Raw genomic sequence first — 21,475 nt, forward strand, 5'->3', positions numbered from 1 at the left:
TTTTGTGAAATTTTGAACGATACCTGTTTTGTATTTTGCAATTTGAGAAGGCATTTTGTGTGGGTCGATTTGAACATGATTTGGATTTGTGATAAAGTTTACAATTACTTTGCCGCGACAAGTGTCCACACCTGATTATTCAGTAAAATGTTATACAGTTTGGAAGTCAAAAAATGTGAAAAAGGGTATTCTTTGAATTTGTTGGTCAAAAAAAGTATTTTCATTGATTAGCCTTTATTGAAAAAACTTGCTTAAATACCTTAATTTTTTCCTTTTTTTTTTGGTGAAAAAAACTATTGAAGATGCGTTTTTAGTGAAATTTGAACATGATATATCAACTTGAATGGGTGCAACATGCAATTCAAAATAACATTTATTTCTTTTTAAAAACTCCTCGCGTTCAAAATTTCCAAAGCCATGTTGGACACTTGTTTTTATACCCATTACCGTAGGATAAGGCGTATATTCATTTAGTCATTCCGTTTGCAATATATCAAAATATCAATTTCCGACCCTACAAAGCATATATATTTCGGATCGTCGTAAAATTCTAAGACGATTAACCGATGCCCGCGTGTCTGTCCGTCCGATATTGAGCTGAAATTTGTCGCAGATACCTCTTTTTGATGCACGCTGGTTAAGTTCTTGAATGGGCCAAATCGGACCTTATTTGATATAGCTGCCATATAGACCGATCTGCCGATAAAAGGTCTAATGCCCATAAAAGCTTTATTTTTTATCTGATTTCGCCGATATCCGACCCAAATATAGTTCAAATGGGACTATATTTAGGTATATCTGTCATATAGTCCGATCTGCCGATAAAGGGTCCGAAGCCTCTAAAAGCTCTACTTATTACCCGATTTCGCTGAAATTTGAAACAGTGGGTAGTTTTAGGTCTCCCGACATCCGACCCAAACATGATGAAGAGAGGACTATATTTAGATATAGCTGTCATATAGACCGATATGCCGGTAAAGGGTCTGAAGCTCATAAAAGCTTTATTTATTACCCGATTTTGTTGAAATTTGAGATACAATACTCAACATTGACATATATTTATAAGACCACTGAATATCCGTGCCCAATTTGGGTGCATAAGTGATCCAATTTGCAACGGATTGTGATAAAAGGGGGTTTACATATACATTCGAGGTAGTGGGTATCCAAAGTTCGGCCCGGCCAAACTTAATGCCTTTTTACTTGTTTTTACTCCATATGTCACATAAACCCATGTAAAAATTTTTTTGCACCTAACATAATATGCAGCCTTCACAACAAATTCACTAAAAAATGTCAATTTGAATTAATTTTTGCTCGAAAAGGGTGTTTTGGGGATTTAAAAACAAAACAAAAAATCATGCAGAGTTTATATTTGGTTTTTTAAAGACACTTTTGTCTGCGATATTCAAAAAGAATTAGTTGGATATCTTTATAAATGAAGATTTGGGAGCCCGAACAATTTTTCGAAATACCGAGGTGACCTACTTTAGGTGCCTGTCAAAAGGCGCATGGACAATCAAAGGCCTTGAAATTTTCCCACGATTTCGTTAATTTTTTAATCGGCATATTTTTTACTAGCTTTTTTCGATTTTCTCCCACTGTGCTTTGCATAATTCTAGACGTCTGACTTGGCTGTTCTAAACTTGTTGGCATTTTGCTGCAAAACAACAGCAAAGGAAATTAACTACGAAAAATCTAGACCATCTGACAACTTAAAATACTTTGCCGAAGTGGGTCCGAGTGTATTGTGTATCATTACAATATCATTTCAAAATAAGAAGTAGTGAGGCGATGCAATTAGTGGGCTTAAATATGTTTTCTGAGATAGCCAGATCGTCATGAAGTCTCTGGACAACGAAGTTACTAATTCAAAAACATCCTTTTCTCCAATTCACCTTTGACATTCATTTACTGACATTCAATTATTACTTGAAATAAGAAATTAATATCCCCAATTCATTCAGTAGCTAACAAGTAGTTACGTTGGTTTATGTTATCAGGAAAATCGAAACTTCATTGCAAAGATCAACAATGGCAGACATCTGAAATCTTGGTTATAGAAATTAGATGCAAAGTGAAAAGATAGGATGTGATGCATTTTTTAATTACGGACATGAAATCACTGATTATGAGATAGCCAACTAATATTGACTTAACATTTCAGTTATAAACATAGAGAATTGAAAATGTTTTTCTCTTCACCATTAACAGCTATATTTATTAAACGATATACATATATTCCATTAACTATTTTCAGTTTTTTTTAAGATTTTTAATTTTTTTTTTGTTCTTAAGCCGATCATTTGTACAAGAAGCATATTGATTATTTTCTAGAATGGTATATATGATTTTATCTAATCACGTTTTGCATTACTTTATTTTGGTGAGAAACCATATCAAGGTTATATAATTTGTAAATATAATATATATATTTTCTGGTGGATAGGTAATGGAATGGTATGAATCTTAAAAAAGATTTAAGAAAGTAAAACTTTCAGTTCGAAAATAAAGCTTTCAATTTATACTTACAGCTGGCATTGTATTAAATGGAAAAATTATTAAACAAGGACGTTAATTCTAAGAAGACTTATTTAAATAATCCCGATTTAAACTTAGATTGGCGCGAAAAACTAACAAATATTTAGTAACAAAGGTGAGTTCCCCGGTAGCTGAGTTGTCGAGATCGAATTAACAGTGCGGGTTCGAGTTACACCAGAGACCTTAGTCGCTCTCGTAACTGTTAAATGGATCGGACGCTTTTTCATTGCACTCCTCAAAAAAAGACTATCTGTTATCTCGGAATAGGTACTACCTATTACGAAAAACTTTTAAGCCTGAAAATGGTCTCCAAAGATCCAACAGCTGCGGTGGAGGTATCAGACCGTAGCATGTTGCCCGCCCGTCCCAAAGGTGTGGGTGCCTTGACACATGCAGTCGAGAATAATGCTTCAAGCGTACAACCCCGTCAGGACGAATGAGCAATAGACGAATAAACCAGAGTAATGCGCAGTTCGTCCCCAGCCTTTCAGTAAAGTTGGTGTTTCCTATTTAGACAAAAGACAGTGTCAATGAAATAGTCAGCTCATCGAGGGATAAAATCTTCGGGATGACGGCGGCAATGAGCGAGGGCTTTGCAAATCTCATATAAAGACCGATAAAGCAATCCAGGGTACGGCGAAGGAGACTGGGGAGTATGCATCGGAAACGCAATCGGGCGAAAATGCAGGATGCCGGAACGGATAAGAATGACATTCCAAGCACTACTACAGTAGCTGAAAATAAAATCAGATCTCCCGTAGAGCATAATACAGTTAAAACGCTGAAGGAAGACAAAGTTCGGAACGGGACTGTGAAAGGGACACCACAGCAACAACGCAGGGGGAAGATGGTCGCTGAAAAAGCTAAGGAGCCGCCCTCTTGCGCCAGAGTGGCAAGGAAGCACAACAGAGATGAGCTGACTTATGCAGTCATCAATATCGGTGGTGCATCCGGTAGGATTCCACCAGATTTTTTCATTGCTCCCAAGTAGAGGATATGGTTAACGAGCGGATTTTCGAACACGTGTGAAACTCCGCAGACGGTCCACCTATACAAATTATGAGCTTTGAGTACAGAAGGGACTTCTTGATGCTGCGCTTCGCGTCAGCAGAATGTTTTAATACCGTTAAAAACTCGTTCAAAGTATCCAAACTCTCTGGGAGGATACAAAGCTCAACCTTATGAAAAAATGGACATCCCCCAGCTTACGATGGTGCAGAATATTTGCGACGGATCGCATGTTGGGATTACTAGCAAGCAAACCAAGGTTTGGTCGCGGACAAATGGCAAGCCTTTTACAGGGAGGAGAAGGAGGAATGAACTCACCTTGTGAGGGAATTGACCAAGTCTCCGTGATAAGTTTGGCTAAGATTAAAGGCATAGCGTTCTTCGGGTCCAACAGACGACCCACGACGAGACCGTGACCGAATCTCTCAATACTAAGAAGACTATGATAAGCAAATATCCTAATATTTGAACATAGAGCAATGCCGGGACAGGAACTTAAAATAGCCTTGCAAACAGGGAACCGACGATGGAACTACCACCGACTTCAAGATTCGGATAAGTAGGATAGACAAAGATCTTAATATTTACGCGCAGTGCAGTGACAGGAAACTCAATGCAGCCTAATGAACAGGGAACCGACGATGAGACCATAATCCACTTCCAAAAAGCTTATTTAGTTAGGATTTGGAAGCACTAGGATAGGCAAAGATCCTAATACTAAAATATCAGGCAGTACAGGGACGGGGGACTTAATACAGCCTAGCGGACCATCTCCGAATCTCCCAAAATTCGGAAGATTAGGATAGGCAATTATATTAATATTGAAAGATCAGGCAGGAAATTCAATGCAGTCTAAAGAACGAGGAGCCGACAATGAGACCATCACCCATTCCCAAGCAGCCCATTGACTGAAAGACCAATGACTGAGGTCATTGAGATAAACCTCCATTGGAGGTTTATTTTTCTGATGGAGGAAATCAGCAAGGGCAAGATTCTTATTATCTTAGTTCAGTAGCCATAGAAGAGCAGAAATTGGATTCTGGTCTCAACCATATCACCTACCAATTATTCTATGCTAATACTTATACTCCGCTAAGGACCTGCGTAATTCGTCATAAAAATTTATATTATATACCTGGCATCACTTTATTTGCCTTTTTACTCTCCGTCAACGCCACCCACGTTGCTGCAATGACTGGTGAAGAAAGCAAAACCGATGGAGTATGAGTTGGTAATACAGCTACCTTTATTAATAGGACTTGCTAGGACGTTTTAGATGTGAGAGAATATATTCGGAGGATTGAATCGATGAGGTTCAGGATTGGAGAGTCTTCATGGAGCGCTCCTTCTCTGACCATCGCTACATTAGGTGTAGATAGCACGGCCAGCGCCGAATCCGATAAGCTTCCGGAATAAGTTGAAGACCAACTGGACAAAATTCGGAAGACTATTCAGAAGAAGACTTGGGCAAGATAATTTAGATTGTCCAAGCATAGAAGAGATTCACGAGAATGTCAACAGGATTACGACTGACCTGGTGGGATCCTTCGAAGATAGTTGTCCTCTTCGGGAAAGGAAACCAGCTCATGATGGCCAAGGTTTTACAACAAAATATGTCGTACAAAATCTGAAGTTTATTGGCTCAAGGAAAACAATAAGATTATCATAGCGGCAAAACGTGTCTCCTAGGCATTTCTGCGAACAAGTCGATAGCGTTAAAAACGCCGCCAAGATGAAAAAGTTTCTCTCAAAAACCCATGTCCGAACTGAAACGTTAGTAGACGAAATGGAGGACATGTTAGGGTTTTTGATAAAATCGCATTTTCCACAGTATACGACGAAACTTACGGAGACTCCGGAATCTTGGCATAATAAGGATTATCGAAGGCTTGCCATTACAGAATTTATGGTAACGGAAGCTTGAAGACCTTCAAGACATTTAAATCATCCGGACCTGTTGGTATATATCCAGCATTACTATAGAAGGAGGCCAACTATCTGGCGCCCCATCTGGCCACTATTTGCACTGCGTTCCTAGGACTTGCATATACTTCATAAACCTGGGGTCGCAATGTTTACCATCGAAGAGTGAAGTCTGCCTGGTCACGAAGAAGACGTGATGAGCCAATTAGACACACCATATTTCTTCAATAGAACGATTTCGATATCTGACATGGTCAAATACTTAGGAGTGATATTGAACAGGAAGCTGAATAGGAAGTGTCACATTCAGGAGCGTACCAAGAAGGCTCACACCTGCTGGGCACTATGTAGACGGGCCGTAGGCTCGAAATGGGGCTTGAATCCGAGGATAGTCCAACGGCTCTACAGGAGCGTGATTAGGTCAACATTTACTAACGCCTCAACAGTTTGGTGGACTGCGATGGAGAAAAATTTTAACGATAGGATAATACAACAGGTTCAGAGAACATGTTGTTTTGGCACTAGGGCGCAGGAGACTATTCTAGATATCCGACCCATTGACATACAGTTTATGTGTGAGGCAGCCACTGCGCCTATGAGACAGATGGATCAAAGCTAGAGGACAGAGTGTGTGTGGGGGTTTATACTGAAAACCCAGGGACTGAGATCTGTTTTAGACTATCTGACCATAATACGGTCCTTCAGGTGGAAATCCGGGCGACCACTGAATTCGTGAGGACGTCGAGTGTGAGCGTATTTACAGACAGTAGACTTGCCATCAGCTTAATATCATCCAAGACGATAACGAACAGTCTTCCAGTGTAAGAAGGAGATTAACGCCTTCTTTGAGGGTTGTGCAATCCACATCGTTTGGGTGCCAGGTCATAGCGGAGCAAGGGGGAACGAAAGAGCTGACTATTTGGCAGTAAAGGCCAGATGACTGTCATCAATAAACTTGCATAACCCGAAGCCTTCGGGTCGACGCAGTCCTAGTTAAGGGCGTGGTCGTCGAACACTGTGGAACAGCGAAACGGTCGGTAGGACGGCGAAAATCATATAAGGAGATCTGAATCGTGAGAAAACGAGGCTATAACTGAAAAGAAGTAAGAAGGAGTTCAGTTTAGCTTATTTTTTTTTTATAGGTGGACACATAGGACAGGAGCTCTATTATAAATAGGTGCGGCAAGGTATAATATGTGTAGGGCATGTGGGGAAAATGGTGAGACGTTATAGCATATCCTGTGTCATTGTCCGACTTTCGCCGCAAACATATATCAGTGCTTAGATGCGGACACAATATTTGACTTGAACGGACTTAGTGGCGTGGTATGGAAAACAAGTAGGAAGTTTGTTAGAATTCCTGACTTAGATTTTCTTTTTCGAGGTTACTTTTTATTGTTTAGATCGCACAGTAACACGATTACTGGCTTAGGTGTATGTCCATAGTGTCATAGGCGGATTAACATCCGCACACTCTTTAACCTAACATTACCTGGAGTGGGTCAAAGTAACGAAGGTCAAAATCGGTGCTACGAGAGGCTAGCTTTACTCGTTTGAAAGTAAGCATGTTTTCGACAGACGTACGGACATTAACGTCTAAACGACTAAACAAGTCATGTCGTGATGTTACGGATGGCTACGAGAGGCTAGCTTTACTCGATTGAAAGTAAGCATGTTTTCGACAGACGGACGGACATTAACGTCTAAACGACTTAACAAGTCATGTCGAGATTTTACGGATGGCACGACAAAATTAGTATACTACCATCCTTTGGATGTCGGCCTTTATAAGTGAGAAGTAAGAATACATACACTTCGAGCTCCTAGATTCACTCGTTCGAAGAGAGACGCCTTAAAAAGTAATTATCAAGAATTAAAGTTCTTTGTACAGCCCTAGGTGTTATTGCGAACAGATTGACGAAATCGGTTTACCTTCATCACACGGCGGAGTGTACATAGAGAAATGTATTGGGTGACATCTGGAGTTTAAGTTTTATCAAACTAAAATAACTCTGATATCTTTCATAAAATGCGAATGCTTTTTTCGAACTTATTGTTTTTTTCCGTATTCCTTTTAAGATTTGATTACATATTGCTTTCAGGAGATATGGAAAAAAAAAATATATATAGGATGCTAGTGGTACATTAACTCCAATAAACACTCAAATCTAGGATAGAGTGTGGCAAATAACAAAAAGTGATATTTTCATATAAAAAAGTATACATTTCGAGCCAATTTACATAAACACAAAAAAAGTCATGTTGTTGCTGATGCTGCAGCCATTTGTGCTTCTAAAGCTGAAGTTGGGATTGTTGCTACTGCTGCTGCTGTTGACGGAATTGCCATTGTTTTTGCCATGGCTATGAATGATGCTTCAGACATGATGCGAAAGAATCCATTTGATGTGCTTAATATCCTGTTGGAAGTTGCCAAGGGAGGGTAAGTGTTTTCAGTGCGCTTGGTGGGTGTATAACAATTTTGCTGCTGCACTTGGTATAAATTATGGTTAATGGCAACACTTTGCTGGGGCCAAAGAGAAGAAATTACAGCAGCAACAACGACTGCAAGGGGTTCCGTTGTTCCAGCCAATGCATGAGAGCAGGAAACATTTGCTTTGATATTTGACGTTGCTGCTGCCGTGGCTGTTGCTGTTGCTGTTGTTATTGCTCCGGCAGCAACATTAAAAATATTTGCCACTTGAATTGTCATTGTTAAATTATAATTCTCGTATACAGTTTTATCACATGGCACTTGATGTTGTTGATACCCTTTATGCTGGTGCTGTTCATAGCCTGGGAGTTGCCTATTTAGATGATGTTCCACTTTCAAAACACAATCATCTTGCTGCTGATGATGCTGCGGGGGATGTTGCTGTTGCATTTGTGCTCTTTTATTGTTGATTAACTTTATTTGAAGAAATGTCTCTCTTAGCGAAAGCATTTCATTTGTTTGTGTTTTATAACAAATTGCTGCCACTTCAGTGGAAATTGGGGCACTTAAAATACGTCTTTGGTCCTTCGGCTGCACATGCTCAGTTTTAAGTTGCAGCTGCCGTTGTTTATCTTGCCTCATCTCAAGATTTTGTTGCCTCTGTACTGGGCAATGAAAAACTTTTGTTTTATTGCTTTGCTTCTGTTCCTGTTGCTTTTGTGGAGCATTTTTGTTGTCGTCGTTGTTGTTGCCTTTACAATTTCCATTGTTTGCTGGCGTTATTTTCCCATTGAATGCCAAACAATTGCTTATTTTGTCTTTTATTGTCTCTCGGCCAAAAAAGTATAATTGCAACAGTTGTTGCACACCATGGAAGAGCAACAGTGAAAGTGCTGTTAAACGTGGCCAAAAGCATGAAAGGCATGCATGCAAAGTGGATGAGCCGCCGCTGGCATTCAACGATGATACATCACCTATCCAAAGACATGCACGTTCGCCCAACGACAAGCCAACAAATGAAAGTAAAAAAAAAAATCGGATAAAAAGAGATAGAAAGACCAAAAACGAAATGAGAACATTGTAAGTACGTTTATTGTAGAATTTTATATGATATGAAAAATGGAATTTAATTTAATATTTATAAAGGAGATCCGTTTTAATACGATGCTATATTTATGGTGGATACGTGACCCAGAAAATGTTGGAGCGAGCGGAAACAAAAGAAAAAAAAAACTAACACAACAGAGACAAAATGTGAAAACTGGAACTCATTTTCACTTTTGGCAAAGAACAGAGGAAAATGTATCAACAATGTTTGAAAGCGGCTAATTTGATCTTTGCCTATGGCATTAAGTGCACAACACACACACACACACCTACATTTATCGTCCGTCCTCTTTAGGATTTTGCTTTTCTTTTAACGATATTTGGTTTAAATTGAATAACATTTTTATACCCTCCACCATAAGATGGGGGGTATACTAATTTCGTCATTCTGTTTGTAACTACTCGAAATATTCGTCTGAGACCCTATAAAGTATATATATTCTTGATCGTCGTGAAATTTTATGTCGATCTAGCCATGTCCGTCCGTCTGTCCGTCCGTCCGTCCGTCCGTCTGTCTGTCGAAAGCACGCTAACTTCCGAAGGAGTAAAGCTAGCCTCTTGAAATTTTGCACAAATACTTCTTATTAGTGTAGGTCGGTTGGTATTGTAAATGGGCCATATCGGTCCATGTTTTGATATAGCTGCCATATAAACCGATCTTGGGTCTTGATTTCCTGAGCCTCTAGAGTGCGCAATTCTTATCCGATTGGAATGAAATTTTGCACGACGTGTTTTGTTATGATATCCAACATTTGTGCCAAGTATGGTTCAAATCGGTTCATAATCTGATATAGCTGCCATATAAACCGATCTTGGGTCTTGACTTCTTGAGCCTCTAGAGTGCGCAATTCTTATCCGATTGGAACGAAATTTTGCACGACGTGTTTCGTTATTATATCCAACAACTGTGCCAAGTATGGTTCAAATCGGTTCATAACCTGATATAGCTGTCATATAAACCGATCTTGGGTCTTGACTTCTTGAGCCTCTAAAGTGCGCAATTCTTATCCGATTTGAATGAAATTTTGCACTACGTGTTTTGTTATGATATCCAATAACTGTGCCAAGTGTGGTTCAAATCGGTCTATAACCTGATATAGCTGTCATATAAACCGATATTGGGTCTTGACTTCTTGAGCCTCTAGAGGGCGCAATTCTCATCCGACTAGACTGAAATTTTGCACATAGTGTTTTAGTATCACTTCTAACAACTGTGCTAAGTATGGTTCAATTCGGGTCATTACCTGGTATAGCTGTCATATAAACCGATCTTGGGTCTTGACTTCTTGAGGCTCTAGAGTGCGCAATTCTTATCCGATTAGAATGAAATTTTGCACCACGTGTTTTGTTATGATATCCAACAACTGTGCCAAGTATGGTTCAAATTGGTCCATAACCTGATGTAGCTGCCATATAAACCTATCTTGGGTCTTGACTTCTTGGGCCTCTAGAGAGCGAAATTCTGATGATTTGCCTGAAATTTTGTACGACTGATCCTCTCATGACCATCAACATACGTGTTTATTATGGTCTGAATCGGTCTATAGCCCGATACAGCTCCCATATAAATCGATCTCTCTATTTTACTTTTTGAGCCCCCAAAGGGCGCAATTCTTATTCGAATTGGCTGACATTTTACACAGGTCTCCAACATATAATTTAATTGTGGTCTAAACCGGATCATATCTTGATATCGCTCTAATAGCAGGTTTTTTCTTTCTTTCTTTTCTTATATCATTTTTTGCCTAAGAAGAGATGCCGGGAAAAGAACTGACAAATGCGCTCCATGGTGGAGGGTATATAAGATTCGGCCCGGCCGAACTTAGCACGCTTTTACTTGTTAAACGACATATTTTTATCAACATGCAATATATTTTTCCAAGGGTCTCTAGCTTCAACTTACTTCGCGATCCAATAAATATATGATTGGTGAATTTAGGGAAATATTTTTCACACAAAAAATACAATTGAATACCGACCTACACTAATAAAAAGTATTTGTGCAAAATTTCAAGCGCCTAGCTTTACTCATTCGAAAGTTTGCGTGCTTTTGACAGACAGACAGACGGACGGACGGGCGGACATGGCTAGATCGACTTAAATGACATGACGATCAAAAATATATATGTTTTATGGGGTCTCAGACGCATATTTAAAGGTGTTACAAACAAAATGACGAAATTAGTATACCCTATGGTAGAGGGTATAAAAATAAAACACATATGTAAATGTGTCAGTGAATGTTTATGATCTGAATGTATATTTTCCATAATTTTTTTTTTTTAAATTTAGATACTAAAGGCCACGCCAGTCATGTGCACATTAGTAGAGCAATGACAAACCAGAAAGGACTGTCGGGCGGTGCCGACTGTAAAATTCCCTACCCCTACCCTATAAGTACAATGTGGTTATTAAACAATCCCTATCAAATTTGGAGCAAATATGTTCAAACTGAAATAACTACGGTTGACAAATGGCAATATTATTGCAAATTACCCAATATCTGACGAACATATATATGAGACCAATATCTTAATCTGAACCAATTTCGAGCACACTTCTCATATATTGTAGTAGTCGTCAAGATTGGCCAATAAATGCGCTTGCAGTGGATCTTGGGGGTAAATTGGGCGATATACATATATGACAGCTATATTGAACCTAGTCCGATTTCTATGAAATTCACCAGTAATGTCGAGAGTCATAAGAAAATCTTGAATTGGCTCTTGAAGTTAAAAGCAGGCGATATACATATGAACCGATTTTCATGAAATTCACCAGCAATGTCGAAAGTCATAAGAAAATCCCTCTTGTCAAATGACGAGATAATCGGTTAACAAATGGGCACATTATTGCAATATTTCTCAAAATCGAACATACATCTATATGGGAGATATATCTACATTTAAACCGATTTCGAGCAAACTACTCAGATATTGTGGTAGTCGTCGAGGAAAGCGTTGTGCAAAATTTTGCAAGAATGATCAATAAATGCGCTTGCTGCTACTCTAAAAGTTAAAATCGGACGATATATATATATATATATATATATATATATATATATATATATATATATATATATATATATATATATATACTAACTGGACAGACACGCTACGCTGTGCCTTCTTTCATTTTTATACCCTCCACCATAAGATGGGGGGTATACTAATTTCGTCATTCTGTTTGTAACTACTCGAAATATTCGTCTGAGACCCAATAAAGTATATATATTCATGATCGTCGTGACATTTAATGTCGATCTAGCCATGTCCATCCGTCCGTCTGTATGTCGAAAGCACGCTAACTTCCGAACGAGTAAAGCTAGCCGCTTGAAATTTTGCACAAATACTTCTTATTAGTGTAGGTCGGTTGGTATTGTAAATGGGCCATATCGGTCCGTGTTTTGATATAGCTGTCATATAAACCGATCTTGGGTCTTGACTTCTTGAGCCTCTAGAGTGCGCAATTTTTATCCGATTTGAATGAATTTTGGCACGACATGTTTTGTTATAATATCTAACAACTGTGTCAAGTATGGTTCAAATCGGTCCATAACCTGATATAGCTGCCATACAAACCGATCTTGGGTCTTGACTTCTAGAGCCTCTAGAGTGCGCAATTCTTATCCGATTGGAATGAAATTTTGTACGACGGATTCTCTCATGACCATCAACTTACGTGTTTATTATGGTCGAATCGGTCTATAGCCCGATACAGCTCCCATATAAATCGATCTCTCTATTTAACTTCATGAGCCCCCAAAGGGTGCAATTCTTATTCGAATTAGCTGACATTTGACACAGGTCTCCAACATATAATTTAATTGTGGTCCAAACCGGACCATATCTTGATATGGCTCTAATAGCAGAGCAAATCTTTTCTTATATCCCGTTTTGCCTAAGAAGAGATGCCGAAAAAAAAACTCGACAAATGCGATCCATGGTGGAGGGTATATAAGATTCGGCCCGGCCGAACTTAGCACGCTTTTACTTGTTTAATTATACCCGCCGCCATAGGATGGTGGTTTTCTAATGTAATCATTGCGTTTATAACACTTCGAAATATTGCGACCCCACAAAGTATACATATTCTGGATCGTCGTTCTGAGTCGATATAGCCATGTCCATCCGCCCGTCTGTCGAAATCACAATAGCAGTCGAACGTGTAGAGCTAGCCGCTTGAAATTTGGATAGGTGCCTCCTATTCATATCGGTTCAGATTTGGATATAGCTCCTAATAATCCGATCCCCCGTTTTGACTTCTTAAGCTCTTAAAAGCTTCAATAGTCATCCGATTTGACAGAAATTTGGAAAAAGAACTTGAGTTATGACTCTTAACATCCATACCAAGTATGATTCGAATCGGTCTTGGATTTGAATCTTCAGCCCATAGAAACCTACATTTCTACCAGATTTGGTCGAAATTTGGTCCAAAACCCTACCTTATGACTTACAACATTCATGCCAAGTTTTATCCGAATCGGTCAATGCGGTGATATAGGCCCCATAAGTACCCATATTCCGCTATGACTTCTTGAGACAAACATAATTCAAATACTAACTCAGTTAATAAGTTAAATATTCATCGGAATGCATGGTGGTTCCTACATAAGATTTGGCCCGGCCGAACTTAGCACGCTTTTACTTGTTTTATCTGAGACCTATACTGTCGCGGTCAGGAAAAATATCCTATTTGGTGATACTGGTACGGCCTTTCAGATCTTTCGCCAAAACGCGTATATTATATTGGTGCTCTTCTCCCAAATACCTTTTATTTGAGCCTTTTATTTCTATGGTCGGTAAATATGTCCATTATGGGGGTATTTGTGGGGCTTAGCTGGATCCTCATAAATAAAATTCGTGCTCTAGTCTCAAGTACCTTTAATTTGAGACCCATATTGTTATTATTGGTCTATGTTTCCATTTGGCGGAGGTGGAGGTGGGGCGGCCCCCCCTAGATATCCTACTCTAAATAAGGATACCAAATTTCTGTTTTGGAGTTATTATAAACAATCTGGATCTGGCGTTCTTAAAAATACGGCAAGGGGAAAGTCCGGCCATTAAAGTTTGGATGTAAGATCTACTTCATTCTCTTAGTTTTGGTAGTGGTTTGGAGAAGCCTAACCCATTGCCCCGAATGTGGATATCAGATTCATACTCTACTCCCGAAAATCACATTTGAGGTATTCATTGCTATAGTCGGAATATATGTGTGGTTTAGGGGGAGTTTAGAGTTGAGGCAACCCTGATTTGAGCCCTTGTTTGCCATAGTCCACAAATATCTCCAGTTTGAGGAGTATGTAAGGTGGGACGGCCAACCACGCCGATTAGCACTGAAAAAATATCACCATCTTGTTCTACTAATAAATTTATTTTATTTGAGCACCAATTGCCATTGGTTTAGGGGGAGTTTATGGGATATCAAGTTCGTTGCATAGTAGGCAAACATGGCCGGTTTGAAGGGAATTTAAGGGGCGGGTCCTGAAATGTTAACAGCATCCTACTGGAACACGATTTTGTTTGATCTCCATAATGTCACGCGTTCGGAAGGTGGCAGTCAATAAATTCAGGACTACCGGTCTTGGTCAGATCCGCACTAATAAACTTGTTTTGCATTGGTTATTTACATTCATGATCACATTTTAAAGCTACCACTTGGGGTACCACATTTCTGAAGATCCGCAGGTCCTCCTGTGTCTATCCCAAATTAAGGGGAAACAAGTAAAAAGGCTTTAAGCTCGGCCGGGTCGAACTTTGGATAACCAACACCTCGGTTATACCACCTTTCGTCAAAATCCGTTGAAAAATTCATACCTTATTCCCCATAGCAGCTACATCGAAATTAGTTCCGATTTGGCAAAAAATACTAATATGTGCAAGTCATTGTTCAATTGTGTTTAAATATTGGTCTCTTTAGTAGCTATATCTAAAAATAAACCGATCTGAACCATATACAACGCAGATGTCGAAAATCCTTACATAAGTCACTGTGTCATATTTCAGTGAAATCGGATTATAAATGCGCCTCTTATGGGGCCAAGACTTTAAATTGAGATATCGGCCTAAATAACAGCTATATCCAAATCAGGACCGATTTGGGCCACGTTGTAGAAAAATGTTGAAAATCCTGACACAACTAACTGTCCCAAATTTTGGCGAAATGGGCCTAAGACCCCAAATCGGCGGATCGGTCTATATGGAGGATATATCAAGATATAGTCCGATATTTCCCATCTTCGAACTTAATCTGCTTATGGACAAAAAAAGAATCTGCGCAAAGTTTCAGCTCAATACCTCTATTTTTAAAGACTGTGGCATGATTTCAACAGACAGACGGACGGACATGGCTAGATCGTCGTAGATTTTCACGCTAAACAAGAATATATATACTTTGTAGGATCGGAAATGGATATTTCGATGTGTAAAAACGGAATAACAAAATGAATGTACCCCCATCATTCGGTGGTGGGTATAAAAATGTACTCTACTTCTAAAGACCTTTTACTGCTATACTATTTTATCCTGATCGGCTTTCATTTATTATTACTCCCTCCACCATAGGCTGGGGGTATACCAATTTCGCCATTCTGTTTGTAAGACCTCGAAATATACGTTTAAGACCCCATAAAGTATATATATTCTTGATCGTCATGACATTTTATGTCGATCCAGCCATGTCCATCCGTCTGACCGTCCGTCCGTCTGTCTATCGAAAGAACGCTAAAACGCTAACTTTCGAAGGAGTAAAGCTAGACGCTTGAAATTTTGCGCAAATACTTTCTTACAGTAGGTCGGTTTGGATTGTAAATGGGCTAAATCGGTCCATGCCATATAAAACCATCTGGGATCTTCTAAAAGTATATACCAGATTCGAAGTCAAATTCCAAAGATCTTTCATTTGTCATTTGATACCCATTTTGTGATGTTGGATAATTATGCCTGTTTTGGGTTTTTTTTTTGAGTTAGGAAGACCCCGTAGACACCTTGGACCAAATTCTTATAACAGATGTGTACTCAACTTTCAAACACTTCTCATTTGATTCCCATATTGCCCAAAATGGGGGGTTTTTTTGGGGGTGAGGGACCCCCTCGAACACTTTGTGTGACATTTGTATACAAAGTTCCTACTCTATTCTGAAATACCCTTCATTTAATACCCATATTGCACAAAGCGGTGAAAGTGTCCTGTTGGTTCGTTTTTGGGGGTGGAGGGCCCCCGTGAACACAAAGGGGGTATATATGCCTATTTGGGTGGGTATGGGATAGGTTTATATGATCCTAAAATGTTATACCAATTTCGTTTTTTTTTTGGGTACCATAAGGTGACATACAAAATTTCGCTTAAATCGGTCCACCCATCTCCGATATCTGGCGTTTTTGAAAATTGGGGTCCACCCCCCTTAGGATATCAAACAATTTAGTACCGTGAGTACAAACTCTACCCTCTGTGAAAATTTCATGAAAATTGGTTCAGCCTTTTTGAGTCTATATGGAACAGACAAAACAAATTAACAAATAAGCAAGTAAAAAGGCGTTAAGTTCGACCGGGCCAAACTTTGGATACCCACCACCTCGGGTATATATGTAAACTACCTTTCATCAAAATCATGTGAATATTTTCCGATTTGGACCAAATACTAATGAGTACAAATCATAGTTCAATTGTGTATAACAAAATATATGTCTTTTTAGTAGCACGGATGTCGAAATGCCTAACATAAGTCATTGTGTCAAATTTCAGTGAAATAAATTATAAATGCGCTTTTAATGAGCCCAAGACTTTAATTCGGGATAGCGGTCTACATGGCAGCTACATCCAAATCTGAATCGATTTGGGCCTAATTGAAGAAGGACATCGAAGAGCTTTATACAACTCACTATCTCAAATTTCAGTGCCATCGAACAATAAATGCGCCTTTTATGGCCCCAAAATCTGAAACGGAGAAATCGGTCTATATAACAGCTATATCTAAATCATACCGATTTGTGCCATATTGCAGAAGTATGTCAAAAGGCTTAACTGAACTCACTGTCCCAAATTTCGGCGACATCGATCAATAAATACGCCTTAAATTGAGAGATCGGTCTATATGGCAGCTATATCCAAATCAGGACCGATCTGTGCCATATTGCAGAAGTATGTTAAAAGGCTTAACTGAATTCACTGTCCCAAATTTCGGTGACATCGGACAATAAATGCGCCTTTTATGGGCTCAAAACCATAAATCGAGAGATCGGTCTATATGGCAGCTATATCCAAATCTGAACCGATCTGGGCCAAATTGACGAAGGATATCAAAGGGCCTAATACAACTCACGGTCCCAAAATTTAGCAAAATCGGATAATAAATGTGGCTTTTATGGGCCTAAGACCCTAAATCGGTGGATCGGTCTATATGGCAGCTATATCCAAATCTGAATCGATCTGGGACAAATTAAAGTAGAATGTCGAAGGGCTTGACACAACTCACACAACCCAAATTTCAGCAAAATCTGATAATAAATGTGGCTTTTGTGGGCCTAAATCCCTAAATCGGCCTATATGGGGGCTATATCAAGGTATTGTCCGATATAGCCCATCTTCGAACTTAATCTGCTTATGGACAAAAAAAGAATCTGTGCAAAGTTTCAGCTCAATCTCTCTATTTTTAAAGACTGTAGCGTGATTTCAATCGACAGACGGATGGACATATCTAGATCGTCTTACATTTTTACGCTGATCAAGAATATATATACCTTATAGGGTCGGAAATGGTTATTTCGATGTGTTGCAAACGGAATGACAAAATGAATTTACCCCCATCCTTCGGTGGTGGGTATAAAAAAGCAAACGAATAAACAAACAAAGCGCAACAATTTCATTTTTATACCCTCCACCTTAGGATGGGGAGTATACTAATTTCGTCATTCTGTTTGTAACTACTCGAAACATTCGTCTGAGACCCCATAAAGTATATATATTCTTGATCGTCGCGACATTTTATGTCGATCTAGCCATGTCCGTCCGTCTGTCTGTCGAAAGCACGCTAACTTCCGAAGGAGTAAAGCTAGTCGCTTGAAATTTTACACAAATACTTCTTATTGGTGTAGGTCGGTTGGTATTGTAAATGGACCACAGCGGTCCATGTTTTGATATAGCTGCCATATAAACCGATCTTGGGTCTTGACTTCTTGAGCCTCTAGAGGGCGCAATTCTTAACCGATTGGACTGAAATTTTGGGCGACGTGTTTTGTTACGATATCCAACAACTGTGCCAAGTATGGTTTAAATCGGTCAATAACCTGAAATAGCTGTCATATAAACCGATCTTGGGTCTTGAATTCTTGAGCCTCTAGAGGGCGCAATTCTTATCCGATTTGAATGAATTTTTGCACGAAGTATTTTATTATGATATCCAACAACTGTGCCAAGTATGGTTCAAATCGGTTCATAACCTGATATAGCTGTCATATAAACAGATCTTGGGTCTTTACTTCTTGAGCTTCTAGAGGGCGCAATTCCTATCCGATTTGGCTGCAATTTTCTTTCAACAACTGTGTCAAATAAGGTTCAAATCGGTTCATAATCTGATACAGTTGCCATATAAACCGATCTGGGATCTTGACTTGAGCCGCTAGAGGTCGCAATTATTATCCGGTTTGCCTAAAATTTTGTGCGGCGGATCCTCTTATGACCATCAACATATGTATTTATTATGGTCTGAATCGGTCTATAGCCCGATACAGCTCCCATATAAATCGATCTCTCTATTTTTCTTCTTGAGTCCCCAAAGGGCGCAATTCTTATTCGAATTGGCTGAAATTTTACACAGGTCTCCAACATATAATTTAATTGTGGTCCAAGCCTCGCTCTAATAGCAGAGGAAATCTTTTCTTATATCCTTTTTTGCCTAAGAAGAGATGCCGGGAAAAGAACTCGACAAATGCGATCCATGGTGGAGGGTATATAAGATTCGGCCCGGCCGAACTTTGCACGCTTTTACTTGTTTTATAATAGACTGGCTGACCCGGGCCCGCTCCGCTGCGCCTTCTTTTACTTTATAGGTAACAAAAATTTTCTTGGAATATTTATTTTCGACAATTAAAGAGCTTTTAGTGAAGTACCATGCTACGAATATATTGGGTTGCCTAAAAAGTAATTGCGGACTTTTTAAAAGAAAGTAAATGCATTTTTAATAAATCTTAGAATGAACTTTAATCAAATATATATTTGCAATTTTGTTCGATAACCTTTTGCCATCTTCCTGTCAAATTTTGTATTCCACGCTAATAGAACTTCAGACCAAGTACGATTTTATAGCCTCATCATTGCCGAAAGTTTTACCATTTAAGGAGTTCTGCAAACATCGAAATAAATGGTAGTCTGATGGTGCAAGGTCAGGGCTATATGGTGGATGCATCAAAAGTTCCCAGCCAAGCTCACTCAGTTTTTGGCGAGTGACCAAAGATGTGTGCGGTCTAGCGTTGTCCTGGTGGAATATGACACCTTTACGATTGACCAATTCTGGTCGCTTCTCCTTGATGGCTGTATTCAATTTGTCCAATTGTTGACAGTAAACATCCAAATTAATCGTTTGGTTCCTTGGACGCAGCTCAAAATGTACCACACCCTTCCAATCCCACCAAAACAGACAGCATAACCTTCTTTTGGTGGATATCAGCCTTTGAAGTGATTTGAGCTGGTTCACCATACTTGGACCATGATCGTTTTCGACCAACGTTGTTATAAGCAATCCATTTTTTATCTCCAGTTATGATTCGTTTTAAAAACGGATCGAATTCATTGCGTTTAAGGTGCATATCACAAGCGTTGATTCGGTTTGTTAAATGAATTTCTTTCAATATATGTGGTCCATATTAAAATTGACGCCAAACAAACAAATGTAAACAAAATTTCCCGCACTTTTTTTCTAAAGCAAGCTAAAAGTAACAGCTGATAATTGACAGAAGAAAGAATGCAATTACAGAGTCACAAGCCGATGATAAAATTTGTCAACGCCGACTATATTACTACTATATTACCGACAATTACTTTTTGGGCAACCCAATATATTCTCAATCGTCTTCACATTTCAAGTCAGTCTAACGACCAGGGACATAGCCAGGTTTTAATACTGGGTGCAGGAACTGTCAGACCTGAAATTTGTCAAATTGTATCCAACTTTTGCCGTATATGGCTATAATTTGCATTATGTCTTTATAAGTCCTAAAGTTTTCCTAATTTACTGGAGATAAAATAAGAATAGATGGTAGAACTAGAAATTAGAAACACGAAGAGATTTCCATGTTATAGCAGTTGTTAACTTTTTTTTTGCCCACCAATTTTTACTCGGTAGATAAAATCAATAAACAATTGATGTCAAATGACCTAGCGACAACCGTAAGTGTAATATAAAACTTGCTCTCATAGAGCAAAGTCTGCGGACTATTATTATTTTAACACATTTCCTTAGGTAATGTGGGTATAAAGTTCTTTTTGCATAGAAATCTTTTCAATGTCAAAAGATTTTTTGAAAGAAAATCCATAATTCAAAAATAAATTTTAAAATTTTTTAAAAATATATTTCACTGTGTCTAACTCTACGGTCAAAGGCTACAGAACTAATAAATTGCTACTAGAATCAACTTTTCTTGCTATTGACTGATAGATTTCGATCCTGACTCAGTATAAGCTCCGTATCAATTGCCTTAAATACTGCATTGTGAATTATAAAATTCCAAGGAAAAAAACTAAATGGTTTCATTTGAAATAATTATTTTTAAATGTAAATTAATCTGGGTGATACGATCTTTAAAGAAAATGTCATTACCCATTAAATACGACTGGGTAGTAAAATACCCAAGAATGGAGCTGTCTTAGAAAAATTCCAGCTTGAGATAAGAAAGAGGTATCGTAATGAAGTTTGGTTTGGCGTAAAGTGGACGACTAAAACTAGTTAAAAACAAGTAAAAGAGTGCTAATTTCCGCCGGGCTGAATCTTATATACCCTCCACCATAATCGCATTTGTCGAGCCACACGGTATCTCTTTTTAGGCAAACAAAGGATAAAAGAAAAGAATTGCTATATTATTGGAACAATATGATGTTAAAGTTCATTTCGGACCATAATTGAACTAAATATTGAAGACCATAGTAGAAGTCATTGTGTAAAATTTCAGCCAAATCTAGTAAGAATTGCGCACTTTAGGGGCTGAAGAAGTAAAATAGGGAGATCAGTTTATAGGGGAGCTGTATTAGGCTATAAACCGAATCATACCATATTCGACACGTATGCTAAAGGACATGAGAGAAGCAGATGTACAAAATTTCAGCCAAATCGCATAATATTTGCGCCCTTTAGAGGCTCAAGAAGTCAAGACCCCAGATAGATTTATATGACAGCTATATAAGGTTGAAATCGGTCCATAAACTGATATAGCTGCCATTGAGCCATTCAAGGGCGCAATTCTTACCCGATTTAGC

General features: G+C 38.7%; 1 pseudogene; it reads right to left on the bottom strand.

The window, feature by feature from the left end:
- Window positions 1–7,664: 7,664 nt before the first annotated feature.
- LOC106093007 (uncharacterized) overlaps window positions 7,665–21,475 on the bottom strand; it is a 300,110-nt pseudogene continuing 286,299 nt past the window's right edge.

The sequence above is a fragment of the Stomoxys calcitrans genome, chromosome 3 (genome assembly GCF_963082655.1).
Source record: "Stomoxys calcitrans chromosome 3, idStoCalc2.1, whole genome shotgun sequence".
Lineage (NCBI taxonomy): Eukaryota > Metazoa > Arthropoda > Insecta > Diptera > Muscidae > Stomoxys > Stomoxys calcitrans.